Here is a 16,360-nt window from a genome sequence, read left to right on the forward strand (position 1 = left end):
TCTACATCTACTGAAAACTGTGAAACATATGAGTCGGTCATATAGTTGTACACATGGTCTGCAGTAGACAAAGACAGATCATCATAACTTTACGTAGTGTCAAGTATATCACATCACCTAGGAAATGAGAAGTAATTTGAAACACTGAATGAATTGACCACCAAACTAAGATGACAGTCAGTGGAAACATTTAGGCCTACTTCATATTCTATGCCATAGAATAGGCCATTCTTTATAAATACTGGTACATTAAAATACAGACCAAATATCAGAAGAACCCTCCACCAAGGGTCAAACTGGAGAAGATGACATTATTAGTACCACTCGTTGCTATTAGAGATTTTCCCTTTAACTCAAGTCAGACTTACAAGAGCCATCCCAATCATTAGGTAAGACTATACTGTATACAATAATCTAGGTCAATATTTCTCAACTCTGGTCAGTCAGGTTTTCAGGATATCTACAATGAATAAACTTGATTTGCATACACTGCCTCCATTATATGCACATTTCTTTCATGTATATTCATTGTGGATATCCTGAAAACCTGACTGGCAAGAGGGTACTCCAGGACCAGAGTTGAGGAACACTGATCTAGGACAACAACTTCTGGGGATGCCAAAAAGCAGCTGTAATCAAAGAAAAATAGACTAAACTAAACAAAACCTTAAGCTTATATACCGTATCTTCTCTATAGAGATAGAACTCGGCACGGTTTATAAGAGTTTTAAAGAAAGGAAAATATAATAAGAATTAATGATTATATAGAGAGCAGCGGAATTTACATTTTTGAAAATAGCCACGTTTTCAGATATTTTCAAAATAATTGGAAGGAGCCCAAGTTATGCAGCTAGACAAGAAAATTATTCCAAAGCTCAGTGATTTTATGTTTAAATCATTTTTATTGAGCAAAAGAAAACAAGTACATCCAACACGAAAACAAGCAATACAAAAAAAAAGAGCAGCAAAGACAGCAAATAGCAAACTCAAACAATTTTCAATTTCAACCACCAATCCCAACCCCACCCACCTAATTCCAAAACTGAGACAAGTGAGCAAAAGAAAAAAAGAGAGGACAAAATGAAGTATCACAAACATAAGATGACTCTCACAGCATCTTAAAAGTTCAAAAGTCTACTCCTTGCAATTGGGGAAAAGGAATTCCAGAAGGGTCCCCAAATGTACATAAACGGCCGGCCCACTGAAGAATCCAGGGTTCTGAGCTGGGTGCGCTCCATTTTCAGCAAAGTGGTCATATGCTGTCTCCATTGTTGAAGAGTAGGGGCCCGCTGCTCCAGCCAAAGCAACAAAATAGTCTTTTTTCCTTGAAGCATCATCGCCCGTTGAAGAAAAGTGGGTAGCCCTTCGGAGTAGGGAATTGCAGAGAGAAAACATCAAAAAGGACTTGTACCTCCAGCTTTACGCCACACTTCCAAAGAGAGGAAAGGGCCCATAACAACAGGTCCCAAAATCGCTGCACCTGAGGGCACTGTCAGAACATGTGACCCAAAGTGGCCTCTCGACAGCCGCACTTGGAACAACAGGAGGTCTGAGCTATCCCAGCCAAGTAGGTCCGGCGGGGAGATATATGGAGATGAAGAGCAAATTTATATTGCAGTTCCCATCAGGCTACATTAACCGTAACCTTACGAATAGCAAGAACAAAGGACTTAAAGGTAGCCTCCATCAATGTAATGGAGAGATCTGACTCCCATGCTGTTGCATATGCTCGATACACAAGGGTAGGAGAGGAGTCCAAAAGTGCTCATTGATGGTATCTCAGAGGAACCTTAATCTGGCTCTGCAGGGTAAATAGAAATCCTAGTTCCTCCTGGACATCTTTGGTCAGATCAGTCCAACAGAGACTCCTGATGTAATTACGAAGCTGTAGATAAGGAAAAATATCCCGTGAAGAAAGAGAGAATTCCCTTTGCAAATCTGAAAAGGGCATCATCTTGCCCTCCTCCGTGAGCACATGAAAAAGATAATGAATACCTTTCTGCGCCCAGCGTTGAAAGTCCGGAGAGGAAGTACCCACTGGAAAGTGCGGATTGTGTTTGATGGCCAGGTACGGTTAAGCCTTAATAGAAAATGGTGACGTCTGGAAATCCATCTCCATGCAGCAACAGACATAGGAAGCAGATGAGACAGCGTGGAAACAGGCGGGGGACGCAGTCCCATAACATGGAGGTAACAACTGAAATGCACAGAATCCAAGAGTGACAGTTCAAGGCTAGTAGCTCTAAAGTCCTCAGCAGAGTGAAATCAGTCACTGACGTTCCGCATAGCACAAGCAACAGTAAGAAATGTGACATTCAAGAGGCCCAGGCCCCCCATGGAGACTGGGGTACAAACAAAAGGATAAGGGAGCCTCACCCTCTTTCCCAGCCACAGATAGGCCTGCAGAAATTGTCGCAATTTCCGTTCACCTCTAACCCTCAAAAATAGGAGTAGTATCTGGAAAATATATATCCACTTTGAAACCAAAATCATATTAAACAATTGAATTCTACCAAGCAGGGAAAGAGGGTAGGCTTGCAATAAAGGCTGCACACTGAAAGCATACAAACGGGAGAGGGGAACAGGAATTAAGATCCCTAAATATTTTATATGATCTGTTGCCCACTGTAAAGGAAAGGGACCCACCCATGAAGACCTAACCTCTGGAAGTAAAGGAAGAGCCTGAGACTTATTATAGTTTAAAGTAAACCCAGAGAAGGCCCCAAAATGAGAGATGGTATCCAAAAGAATAGGTAAAGACTCCTGGGGGTTAGAACTAGCAAGAGATCGTCAGCATAAACGAGTGCCTTAACCGAGACCTCTGAGAATGGGACCCCCGTGATGCCTAATCATGGAAAGTAGAAGTTCCAATGTTAAAACAAAAAGCAACGGGGAAAGGGGACACCCCTGTCTGGTTCCTCGAGCAATAGGAAATGGGGAAGGAGGACCGTATCCCATTGACTAACACACAAGCTGTTGGATTATGATAAAGAGCTTTAATAGCTTGCAAAAACATGCCTTGCACACCCAGATGTGAAAGGACCCCAAATAAAAAGGGCCACAACACTATCAAAAGCTTTTTCGGCATCCAGGCTAATCACCATGGAGGGCACTTCATGATGTTGGCAGTAGGCCATGGCCAAAAGCAATTTCCTCACATTCAAGACCGATTGACGGCCTCTAACAAAGCCCACCTGCTCCTTCCCAATCAACTCCAGAAGGATCATGGCCAGCTTAGACGCCAAAAGAGTAGAAAGCAACTTGAGATCCACATTTATTAAAGAAATCAAGCGATAGGCGGTCACTAGTTCAGCATCAGCCTTGGCTTAGGGAGCAAAGTGATCAAGGCTGTATTAGCCTGGTCTGGAAATGCTCCCTCCTGCAAAGCAGTGTCATAATATGCAAGGAGGGGGGGTCGCACCAAGGGAACCTGCAATATCCTATAAAACTCCCTGGAGAACCCATCAGGCCCTGGAGCAGAGCCCAATTTAAGAGAAGCTATGGCTTTCTGGAGTTCTTTGGCAGTGAAAGGAGAATTTAAAGTGTCTGTTTCAGATAGCTGAGGCAACTGAGACTGAAGCAAGAAATCCCTGAGGGAGGCCTCTGAAAGAGAGGCTCCCCTGGGGACTCCAGCTTAATCCATACCATGCAGTGATTAGAAACCTCCCCAGGGCCCACTGCCACCAAGGAAATGAAGGGAAACAGCCCCCGCTGGACAAAACCATAGTCCAAACGGGAATAAATACCATGAGCCCTGAAGAGGTGTGTAATCCCGCTCCCTTGGGTGTAAAGAGTGCCACGTATCCACCAAATCCAGAGCTGTGGTAAAAGTAACTAAATCATTTCTCGCCCCCTCACCACCAGAAGGGAGACCCGTGGGTCTATCCAGACTAGGGTCAAGAACCAAGTTCATATCCCCCACCACCATCAAGTTATCTAATTGAGAAGTAGTACAGAGGCACAGCAGATCTCTATAGAATCGCTTATCTTTATGTGCGGGACCATATACAACTAACAAGGAAAGGGCACGGCCTCTTAAGTTCAAATCAAGCAGAAGGTAGCGGCCCTGAGAGTCCCTCTGGCGGAGTGTAGCTGTGCATTGTAATGATTTGCGTATGAGAACCGCCACCCCCCTACGTCTGCCCCCCGAGGAAGAAAAGTGGACAGCGCCAACCCATGAACGCTGTAATTTTAGGTGTTCCAAGTCTGAGAGATGTGTCTTGAAAACACGCTATATCAGCCCCTTGCCTCTGAAGAGCTTGTAAGACTTTGGTGCGTTTTATAGAAGTGATACCCCCCCCCCCCCCCCCCCCACATTCCAAGAAACAATTTTAGTGCTAGCCAGACTAAGTAAGGGTGAAGAGTAAGAGAAGTAAGATTGTAATGCCCAACAGAACTAAGGAGGAAGGCACCCAGCCCACACCTTCCCCCTCACTCAAGTGCAAGAGAAGCCATCCAGTCCCCTCAACAAAAGGAACAGAACAGAAAATCCACAAGAAACAGAAAAAAAGGAAAAACAGTAGAAAGAAGAACAGAAGAAACAAAAAAATACCACCCCAAAACCCAAGTTGCAAACCACCCCAAACCCCACAAAAACCACATGGGCACAAGTCCCACAGAACACAGCACAAAGCGCTGGGGAGATTCACAAAAATGCACAGGGCCCCACTCTACATCACCAACCACCTGTGCAAAGGCCCAAAGAGGGCCCGGGAATGTGCAAAACACAACTCCCAGAGCCCCACAGCAGGCCTACAAGGATAAGGAGCTCATGAGCAAGCTAACAACCAAGTCAATGATTAAGGGAGTCCAGGAATACTTGGGCCTTGTCCACAGAGTCGAACACTGTCCAGGAACCATCCCGAAAAATCTTCAGGATGGCCGGGTAGAGGAACAAAAATCTGATCTTCTTTTCAGCCAGAGCAGCGCAAAGAGAGTGAAATTTCTTCCAGCAGGACTGCAGTGCAGAAGAATAATCTTGAAAGATATGAACCCGGTGATCTTCATATTGCAATGTGTCCCGATAATCTCTGTATTTACACAGCAGTGCCACTTTATGAAGAGGTTTATAGACAACAACGCGGAAGACAAAGGCGTGCGCCGACAACTGAGCGCAAGATGGAGGTGCGCGCCGAAGAAAATTACTGTTTTTAGGGGCTCCGACGGGGTTTTTTGTTGGGGAGCACCCCCAGTTTACTTAATACAAATCGCGCCGGTGTTGGGAAGGGTTTGGGGGTTGTAACCCCCCACATTTTACTGTAAACTTAACTTTTTCCCTAAAAACAGGGAAAAAGTGAAGTTTTCAGTAAAATGTGGGGGGATACAACCCCCCAAACCCCTCACAACGCGGCGCGACATCAACCTGTCCCAGCTGACAGGATAACTTTTCCATCTGCGGTTCTAACACATTTCACAACGTTAGATAGCTGAGTCAGCTGGGCCAGAGTGAAATCCTCCGTGAAAGCCGTCAACAATGGCGCCATTTTCTCTGTTACCTCCCTGCTTGCCTCTCGTGGTTTTTAAGTGAATTTACCTGCCATCCCGGTATCTAAATGCTGTAAGAATCTGTCCATATGGGAGGCAAGACTAGGAGAAAGGTTCAGCAACCCAAAAAAGTAAAGTTTATAACGCGGTGAATAGCGAGGTGGAGTAGAGCCCAGGAGCAGAGCTAACCCACGTCGTGCTCTGCTCACATCGTCATGTGATCTCAGTGATTTTAAATAAAGAGATTTCCCTAATTTTCCAATATAGATAACACCTTTTAATGAGGGGATAGATAATTTAAGCTTTTGGATAGATCTGGTAATATCAGCTCTTGCAGAATTCCAAAATAGAGGAATTAAAGGAGGAAGAGTGCCATGCAAGATCTTAAATGTTAGGCAAGCATATTTAAAGTAAATTCTAGAGATTTCTGGGAGCCAGTGAAATTTTAACAAAAGCGGGGCAACATGATCAAATTTGCTTTTTGCAAAGATCAACCTAGCCGCAGTATTCTGGATCTGTTGAAGTCTTTTCTTGGTTAGACTTAAATAGACCGAATTGCAATAATCCAACCTCGAAAGAATGATTGATTGTACACGTACAGCAAATTGTTGTTGGTGGAAACAGGATCTCACTTTCTTCAGCATATGGAGACTGAAGAAACATTTTTTTTACCAGAGAATTGAGATGATGATTAAATGAAAGTGTTGAGTCTATAATGACACCCAAAACTTTACTTGAGAATTCAATCTGTAGTGAAGATCCAGAAGGCAGTGAAATGGACAAAGGTAGTTGATCTAGTTTTGGGCCAAGCCAAAGTAGTTTTGTTTTGGACTCATTCAGCTTCATTTGCACAGTAAGGGCCCAAGATTTAAGTTTCATTATACATATTATTATATTCTCAGCAAGGTTTGATAGGGGATAGATTCCGTACGAAAGTAAAGAAGTCCTTCTTCACCCAGAGAGTGGTAGAAAACTGGAACACTCTTCCAGAGTCTGTCATAGGGGAAACACTCTCCAGGGATTCAAGTCAAAGTTAGACAAGTTCCTGCTGAACCAGAACGTACGCAGGTAGGGCTAGTCTCAGTTAGGGCACTGGTCTTTGGCCAGAGGGCCGCCATGTGACCGGACTGCTGGGCACGATGGACTACTGGTCTGACCCAGCAGAAGCAATTCTTATGTTCTTATGAATCTACCTCAAGAAGGACAAAGATGTCATCTGCATATATATATATATAATGTTTCAAAGGGAGATAGATGGAAAAGTTTTAAAATAGACATATAGATGTTGAAAAGAATAGGGGACAGAGGTGATCCCTGCGGGACTCCGCATAATGGCTTCCAAGAAGATGACAAGGTCCATTCATATTAACAGTATATGAGTGAGATCGTAAAAATTTCGAGAACCAGTCTAAGATTGTAGAATCAATGTCTATCTCAGAAAGTTAGTAGACCAAGATATTGTGGTGAACGTCACAGGCTGCAGATAGATTGAATTGTAATAGGATTGCAAACTTATTACATGAATGTAGTTGCTGAACCTTTGAAATTAGTGAGACCAATAGAGATTTGGTACTGAGGTTGGGTCTGAAACCATATTGGTAAGGTAGAAGAATAGAAAATTATGAAAGCTGAGCAGATATGATAGACTAACATTTTGGTCAGGAGAGGAATATTCACTATAGGTCAATAACTAGATTATGAAGATGGGTCTAGATCAGCTTTTTTCAGTAGTGGAGTCAGAGCAATGTGACCCAACTCTGCAGATAATAGGCTTGATAGTAAGGCAGAATTTATAAGTCTGGTAAGAGATGAAATAGCCTGGGTGGGAATTTTCTCATATAGGTATGAAGGAAACGGATCCAAGGCACATTTACAAGATCTTAGTTTGTGACACAATTTTGAGACCTGAGCCTCAGATACATACTCAAAGACTGGTCCTGACAACCACACAAACTCAAAGAGACAAGAGGAGATAATTTTACTAGTAAGGAGGGTAGGCACTTTTCAAATAGCCCATTTACTCAGGTTACACTGGGAGGGGTGGTATTGGGGAGATCTTGATTGTTATGAGGCAGGGAGAACCAAGGGGTTTAAAGGATTATTTTGCCAGGAGGGTATAAGGCTAAAGGTTTGTCTATGGTACCTAACATCCTTGCACATTCCCTGAGAGTGACCAGTTCTAAAACAGAGAGTTGCCATTTCTGCAGGCCAAAGTATAAACTGATGAGTTTTTGAGTTTCTGTGGCAGTTAGGATATATTGTTTTGTTTTGACTGCAGCTGCTAGTATTGTGTCTCGACTCTATCCTAGATAGTTCAAGTTAGACTGAAGGCTCTATACTTAAGAAATTGTTAATCTTTCTACTAAGTCAACCAGGAATACAAAGGCACTGGTAGGTTGAAACTGTAGCTCTGTAAATTAAGCATATTTTTAAAGTTCTTTCTCTGCAATTGTTTACAAATTTGTAGGAATCGGCATCAACAGAGAAGTTGAGTTGGTCTGATAAAAATGGTATCACCTATTTGTTTAACTTTATTCTTACACATTCAAGTGGAATAAATTTTGCTCTACAAGTGGAATAAATTTATTCAAGTGGAATAAATTTTGCTCCAATATTTTGCTCTACAAATTTACAAAGGGTAGGCCCAGTGACCATGCCATGTACTTCCATGTAGGTTTATTTCTTCAGTACCGTTTCTGCTTCCTGGTTCAGGCAGAGTTAGGGAAGCAGCATTCACAACCTTGGAGGAAAAAGGAGGAGGAGGAGTCTAAGCCAATGCACACTTGTAGGATAATTCTGTAACAATGAACTTATATTTAGGTGCTTAAATCTTTAAGTTTGACTCAACCTCTCACTTTTGCTATGGCACTGGACTCGGGGGGTGGGGAGAGATGGGGAGGGGGGGTGATTGCATTGTTGTTTGCTGAATGATTCTGCTACTTGTATTTACTGGTTTGTTGTTGAAACAATAAAAATTATTTGAACATATTTAGGTGCTTATTCTATAAAAGAAAGTAGGTGTCTACTTTATAATGCACTAGCAAAATAGGCGAAATATAGCCTATAATGTAAGTGTGAGCACTTATGCCAGCCATAAAACTAAATGCCAAAGATACTGTAGGGTTCATGTTCAAAACAGAAAGATATAAAAAAAACAGCATAAAGTAGCACTTGGACATTTTAATTGCCAAAACGTCCAAGTGCCAATTTTCAAAACTACCCTCCAGAATGTCTAAATCTTAAAGGGGCATGTTAAGAGGCATGTTTTGGGCTGGATTAGAGCAGCCTTAGGACTTGGATGTCTTGCAGGAATAATCAAACTTTTTTGAAGACGTCCAGGAGTTAGACCTGTTTTAAAAGCACATAAGAGTCAAAAAGGTACCCAAACTGTGCAGATGGCTACTAGATACTTGAAGGCATGACCCCCCCTCCCACTCCTTCCCAGCTCCCAAAGATGCGTCGGTAACAAAAATCTCATGCACAAATACAGGATGTCCGGGGCGGTACTTGGAGAGACCTCCCAGGAAAGGGACTTGGGAGTTCTGATCGACAAAGCTGATGAAGCCGTCCACACAATGTGCGGCAGCAGCAAAAAGGGCAAACAGAATGCTAGGAATGATAAAGAAGGGGATCATGAACAGATCAGAGAAGGTTATCATGCCGCTGTACCGGGCCATGGTACGCCCTCACCTGGAGTACTGCGTCCAGCACTGGTCGCCGTACCTGAAGAAGGACACGGTACTACTCGAAAGGGTCCAGAGAAGAGCGACTAAGATGGTTAAGGGGTTGGAGGAGCTGCCATACAGCGAAAGATTAGAGAAACTGGGCCTCTTCTCTCTCGAACGGAGGAGATTGAGAGGGGACATGATCGAAACATTCAAGGTACTGAAGGGGATAGACTTAGTAAATAAGGACAGGTTGTTCACCCTCTCCAAGGTAGGGAGAACAAGAGGGCACTCTCTAAAGTTGAAAGGGGATAGATTCCGTACAAAACATAAGGAAGTTCTTCTTCACCCAGAGAGTGGTAGAAAGCTGGAACGCCCTTCCAGAGGCTGTTATAGGGGAAAACACCCTCCAAGGATTCAAGACAAAGTTAGACAAATTTCTGTTGAACAAGAACGTGCGCTGGTAGGGCTAGTCTCAGTTAGGGTGCTGGTCTTAGACCAGAGGGCCGCCGTGTGAGCGGACTGCTGGGCATGATGGTCCACTGGTCTGACTCAGCAGTGGCAATTCTTATGTTCTTATGTGAAAGAAACTACATACCAGTCTCTATGTTAGCTGTAGCTATTATGGGAAATCCTAATTAATGGTGTAGCGAGGGTGGGAGGCGCCCCCCTCGCCCTCTTCTCCACCCCCTTCACCGCACGCGCTCCCCTTCTCTTCCTCCATACCTGTTTAGCTCCCCAGCGCGAGCAGCATCTCTACCTTGCTGCCCGCACCAGCACTGGCTTTCCCTCAGATGTCACTTCTTAGTCGTGGGACCCGGAAGTAACGTCAGAGGGGAGCAGAGGCCGGCACAAGGAGCAGGTTGGAGCTGCAGCTCGTCGGCAAAGAGCTAAAGGTATGGTAGCAATGAATTGAAGCGAAGGCCCTTCGCAGCGGGAGAGGAGTGGGACGGAGCGGGGGGGGGACAGAGAGGAGGAGAGGTGCCAGCACCCCCCATCAAGACTCTGCCCAGGGTGGTCCGCCAACTCCCCCCCTTACTACACCACTGATCTAATAAAGAAATAAGCATATGTCTGGAGTAGCCTGATGGGCAGTGTAGTGAACCATAGAGAGGGAGATCCAGGCCTATATCCTACCATAATCACTACATTTATGGTGGAAAGTGTGAGGCCACCAAAACTCACTCATAACCTATTGTACTGCCATACAGGTGACACCTGCTATTGGGGTGATACACAGAAGGGTATAGTAGGTTTGGGGGAAGTTTTGGAGGGTTCACCATATACTATAAGTGGGTTATGCTAAAATGTGTATCTGGTACCCTTTATCTGATGTTCACAGCCGTGCCCCCTAAGGTGCCCACCTGCTCTGTTGCCATATTTGTGTGGCCAGTCCATTCAAATGCTGGCCTTCCCACATCCAAATGGGTTTTTTTTGGACATTTTGATTTTTGAAAGTGGCCAAAAAAGATAGATGTCCTAAGGACCAAATCATCTAGACGAGCCATTTTTCAAAAACAAAGACAGCTTGCGGTTTCGAAAATGGTCATTTTTCCCAATCCAACTTTTGGACGTCCTTGCAGAAACATCCAAAGTTGGACTTTGAAGTCCTATTGAAAATGCCCCTCCACATGTGCAGAATTTATAGCATTTTATAAGTTATACACAAAAGGGTAAGTCCCACCCATGCTCTGTCCAAACTCCACCTATGTGTATTCTTACTTGTAAAATATGCACTATGTAAGATGTGCATATATTTACAAAATAAGGTTTAGGTGGAATTTTGGCATGTACGTACATATGTGCAAACCTACACATGAATATGCTGTTATTCTAAACATTGCCAGAATATGTCCGGATATATTTAGATGTTAAATTACTTAAAAACCTGACGCCTCAGCCCCACCACTCCTCCGCATTGTTTGATTCAAGAAAGCGGGAAGTTTTAATGTGGGAGCTTCATCATCGGCTGTCTGGTTTATTACAGTTTTCACTTATTTCTTTGTTTTACTATTCATTTATAAAGAATCAGTGTTTTAAAACTTTTCAATTCTTCAATTCTTAATTTGGTGATATAAACTCATACTCTAGGCTCATAGTGTGAACTTTAAGAGTTATTCATATACTCATCTCAGTGTCAACCCAGGGAGTCAGACCCGACATGTTTCACACGAATGTGTTTTATCAAGGGTCTCCCTGTCGAGTATAAAGAAAGAGAAAACAATCAATTATAGTTATATAGCCTCTCCCTCCCATATCTAATAAGTTTCAAACTTTATATTCATTTTTGTGGTATGCTCACCAAGGGCGCCGCTGTCATCCGACTCCACTTATTTCGTGAGGAAAGATGGCGGCGGCGTCCTCGGAGTGAAATTTAAATCCCCTGTCACTAGTTTCAAAATCTCCGCCCCCTGCTTCCTATTGGTCCTTTCTGAGTTACATCGTGCCCCATTCAATCTCTGCATTTAATCCTTGGGGCTCCACCGTGTCTAAAGAAAAAATGAATCTCTGTTCTATCTCGTTTAGTTTCAACCGATCAACCTCCCCCTCCCGCCCTCCTACTTTCCTGATGACCCGCCATCGCAAGTCTGTCACTGTGTGGTTAAATCTTCCCCAATGTTCAACCAGCGGCGCTTGTGCGATCTTGTTTAGAATTCTTGATTTATGCTCAGTTAACCTGATCTTAATTTTCCTGCTTGTGCGCCCCACGTATATAAGGTCGCACGGGCATATTATAACGTATATCACCCCTTGGGAATCACAGTTAGTAATGTTAGAAGCTTTTAAAATAACAGGGCGCCCCGGAACTTGCCAGGATGTGCCCTGGATGGCAGAAGGGCACCACTGGCATCTTCCACATGTGCCGTGGTGACCTATCCTGCCTTCTTCTTCCGAACGAGTGCCATATTTCTGGAAGTTACATTGTTGTCCTAACGTGCTCCCTCGGGTGTAAGCGATTCTTGGAAAAGAACTCAGCTCTATGTGAGATTGAACTATAAACCAATATTTCCTAAATATTTTTATTACCGCTTTTACCGCTCTAGAAAAAGGTAAAACGCAGGTAAGCCTATCATCTTCCTCTTGAATGGTGGTGGGTTCTTGCAGTAAAAGTTCTCTTTGGGCATACTTGCCCCTATAGAAGGCCTGTTTTATAGAACGTAAAGGATAGCCCCTGTTTAAGAGGCGTGTTTTTAGATCTTTGGCTTGTTGATGGTATTCTTCTATAGTAGAGGATACTCTACGTAACCGCAAGAACTGTCCCACGGGTAGGTTGAAACGCAATTTAAATGGGTGGAAGCTACTAAAATGTAGAATCGTATTGCGAGTGACTGGTTTACGATATAGAGACGTGTGGATTTTATCCCCCTGTATTCGTACTGTAATATCTAGAAAGTCAATTTCTGTCCTGTGGTAAGTCATCGTAAATTCTACTGAATTCAAAAATTCTACAAATAAATGTAGGTCGTGTGCAGTACTTCGCCAAATGAAAAAAATGTCGTCTAGAAATCTACCCCAAGACTCTATATATATCATCCATGGTGATGTATAGACCCAAGTCTCCTCAAATCTAGCCATGTATAGGGCTGCCACAGAGGGGGCGAGGGTTGCGCCCATAGCCACCCCCTGTATCTGTTGGTAAAACGCCTGTTGATGTTTAAAGTAATTGTTCTTGATGACCCAAGTGGCTAACTGCATCAGGAATTCGGTTGGGATCCGGTGGGGCTCACGTCTTTGGAGGGACTCTCTGATCACTCCCAGAGCTTCATCTTGAGGGATCTGTGTATATAATGACACAATGTCTAGAGTGACCAACCATATTTCTGTTGTGTTGTTTTGAAAATTTTCTAAACTTCTCAAAAAATGAGAAGAATCCTTGATATAGGATTTTATCTTTGGTACTTCTTCCCTCAGAAAAAAATCTACCACTTTTGAAAGAGGTTCCAGAATAGAGGAACGGGTATTAACGATGGGTCTCCCCGGTGGGTTGTCTAAGGTCTTATGAATTTTCGGTACAAATGAGATCCTCGGAATCCTCGGGTTTTTCTCAAATAAAAAAGTGTATTCTTTCTTAGTAATTATCCCTCGTTCACGATAGTCATTCAAGAGTTCAAGAATTTCTTCCCCCAACTTTGTCGTGGGGTCCGTGTGTAAAAGTTTATATGCTCGGGTATCTGCTAGTTGGCGTGCTGCTTCATGTTCGTATTTTACCCTATCCTGGATAACCGTGGCGCCCCCTTTATCGGCCTTGATGATGATAATATCTTTTTTGGCCAATAGTTCTTGAAAGCCTATATTTTGGGCTCTTGTAGTATTATAAGGTGCCATGGTATGCCAGGTTTTTTGCCCGAATTCCTGATGCAGTTAGCCACTTGGGTCATCAAGAACAATTACTTTAAACATCAACAGGCGTTTTACCAACAGATACAGGGGGTGGCTATGGGCGCAACCCTCGCCCCCTCTGTGGCAGCCCTTTACATGGCTAGATTCGAGGAGACTTGGGTCTATACATCACCATGGATGATATATATAGAGTCTTGGGGTAGATTTCTAGACGACATTTTTTTCATTTGGCGAAGTACTGCACACGACCTACATTTATTTGTAGAATTTTTGAATTCAGTAGAATTTACGATGACTTACCACAGGACAGAAATTGACTTTCTAGATATTACAGTACGAATACAGGGGGATAAAATCCACACGTCTCTATATCGTAAACCAGTCACTCGCAATACGATTCTACATTTTAGTAGCTTCCACCCATTTAAATTGCGTTTCAACCTACCCGTGGGACAGTTCTTGCGGTTACGTAGAGTATCCTCTACTATAGAAGAATACCATCAACAAGCCAAAGATCTAAAAACACGCCTCTTAAACAGGGGCTATCCTTTACGTTCTATAAAACAGGCCTTCTATAGGGGCAAGTATGCCCAAAGAGAACTTTTACTGCAAGAACCCACCACCATTCAAGAGGAAGATGATAGGCTTACCTGCGTTTTACCTTTTTCTAGAGCGGTAAAAGCGGTAATAAAAATATTTAGGAAATATTGGTTTATAGTTCAATCTCACATAGAGCTGAGTTCTTTTCCAAGAATCGCTTACACCCGAGGGAGCACGTTAGGACAACAATGTAACTTCCAGAAATATGGCACTCGTTCGGAAGAAGAAGGCAGGATAGGTCACCACGGCACATGTGGAAGATGCCAGTGGTGCCCTTCTGCCATCCAGGGCACATCCTGGCAAGTTCCGGGGCGCCCTGTTATTTTAAAAGCTTCTAACATTACTAACTGTGATTCCCAAGGGGTGATATACGTTATAATATGCCCGTGCGACCTTATATACGTGGGGCGCACAAGCAGGAAAATTAAGATCAGGTTAACTGAGCATAAATCAAGAATTCTAAACAAGATCGCACAAGCGCCGCTGGTTGAACATTGGGAAAGATTTAACCACACAGTGACAGACTTGCGATGGCGGGTCATCAGGAAAGTAGGAGGGCGGGAGGGGGAGGTTGATCGGTTGAAACTAAACGAGATAGAACAGAGATTCATTTTTTCTTTAGACACGGTGGAGCCCCAAGGATTAAATGCAGAGATTGAATGGGGCACGATGTAACTCAGAAAGGACCAATAGGAAGCAGGGGGCGGAGATTTTGAAACTAGTGACAGGGGATTTAAATTTCACTCCGAGGACGCCGCCGCCATCTTTCCTCACGAAATAAGTGGAGTCGGATGACAGCGGCGCCCTTGGTGAGCATACCACAAAAATGAATATAAAGTTTGAAACTTATTAGATATGGGAGGGAGAGGCTATATAACTATAATTGATTGTTTTCTCTTTCTTTATACTCGACAGGGAGACCCTTGATAAAACACATTCGTGTGAAACATGTCGGGTCTGACTCCCTGGGTTGACACTGAGATGAGTATATGAATAACTCTTAAAGTTCACACTATGAGCCTAGAGTATGAGTTTATATCACCAAATTAAGAATTGAAAAGTTTTAAAACACTGATTCTTTATAAATGAATAGTAAAACAAAGAAATAAGTGAAAACTGTAATAAACCAGACAGCCGATGATGAAGCTCCCACATTAAAACTTCCCGCTTTCTTGAATCAAACAATGCGGAGGAGTGGTGGGGCTGAGGCGTCAGGTTTTTAAGTAATTTAACATCTAAATATATCCGGACATATTCTGGCGATATTATACATTACCGGTCTGGGTTATACTACATATTTACCTTTCAGCCACTTGATTTAGAAACTGTAAGTTATTCTAAACATTTACATGCATATTTGGTGTATAAATGTTAGTGCTCACTTTATGGAATTACCCCTAATGCCCAGATTCAGGGTAATTGATGGAAACAACAGTTCTCTGTGACCACTGGTTGTGACTGCTGCTACAATGATTAAGTTGGACAGTGGAAATAAAAAATAGGGAAAGGAATTGGGACATGTATACAGCTTTTTTTGTAGTTTTACAACCACACTCAAATAGGTACTTTTCCTTATCTGTCCCGGTGGATTCACAATCTATCTAATGTATCTGGGGCGTGGAGGATTAGGTGACTTGCCCAGGGTTACAGGAAGTAGAGTGGGACTTGAACCCACAAACTCAGGGTGCTAAGGCAGTAGCTCTAACCACTACACCACACTCTTAGGCCCGATTCACTAAAGTCAGCGATCGTCGCTAAACCTGTTTTCACAGGTTTAGCAACGATCACTGCTAACTGACCCGATTCACAAAACGTCCCACCGCATGTTTTTCCCTTTGATCGCCCATTTTCCGATCCAGCCATGCAAATGTGTAAAACCCCATGCAAAATAGCCAAGCAATTGATTCACTAACATTTGCTTGGCTATTTTGCATCAGGTTTTACAATCCTAAAACCTGACTGCTGTAGACCTGTCTAGAGAATGACACGGGGAAAAAATTTGTCCCCGTCACCGCCCCGTGCCCGGCCCACCATCCTCTGCACCGCTCCGTCACTGCCATTCCCTTCACCGCCCCGTCACCGCCATCCCTTTCACCGCCATCCCTTTCACCGCCACTGCTATCCCATTCACCGCCCCGTCACTGTCCACGCAGCATCCATATAAGTCTTAGTACTGTAATATTTAGCTTATTCCTTTCTTATAAATCAAAGTTCCTGCTGCTGAACTAGAGAAAGAGATATTCAGCTGGCAGGGCTATGTTTATAAATTT

The 16,360-nt window shown here is 43.3% G+C and overlaps 1 protein-coding gene across 1 annotated transcript in view; it reads right to left on the reverse strand.

The window, feature by feature from the left end:
- Positions 1-16,360, reverse strand: part of TMPPE (transmembrane protein with metallophosphoesterase domain) — a 59,386-nt gene that overhangs the window by 20,620 nt on the left and 22,406 nt on the right. The window lies entirely within an intron of this gene.

This window comes from Geotrypetes seraphini, chromosome 4 (assembly GCF_902459505.1).
Source record: "Geotrypetes seraphini chromosome 4, aGeoSer1.1, whole genome shotgun sequence".
Lineage (NCBI taxonomy): Eukaryota > Metazoa > Chordata > Amphibia > Gymnophiona > Dermophiidae > Geotrypetes > Geotrypetes seraphini.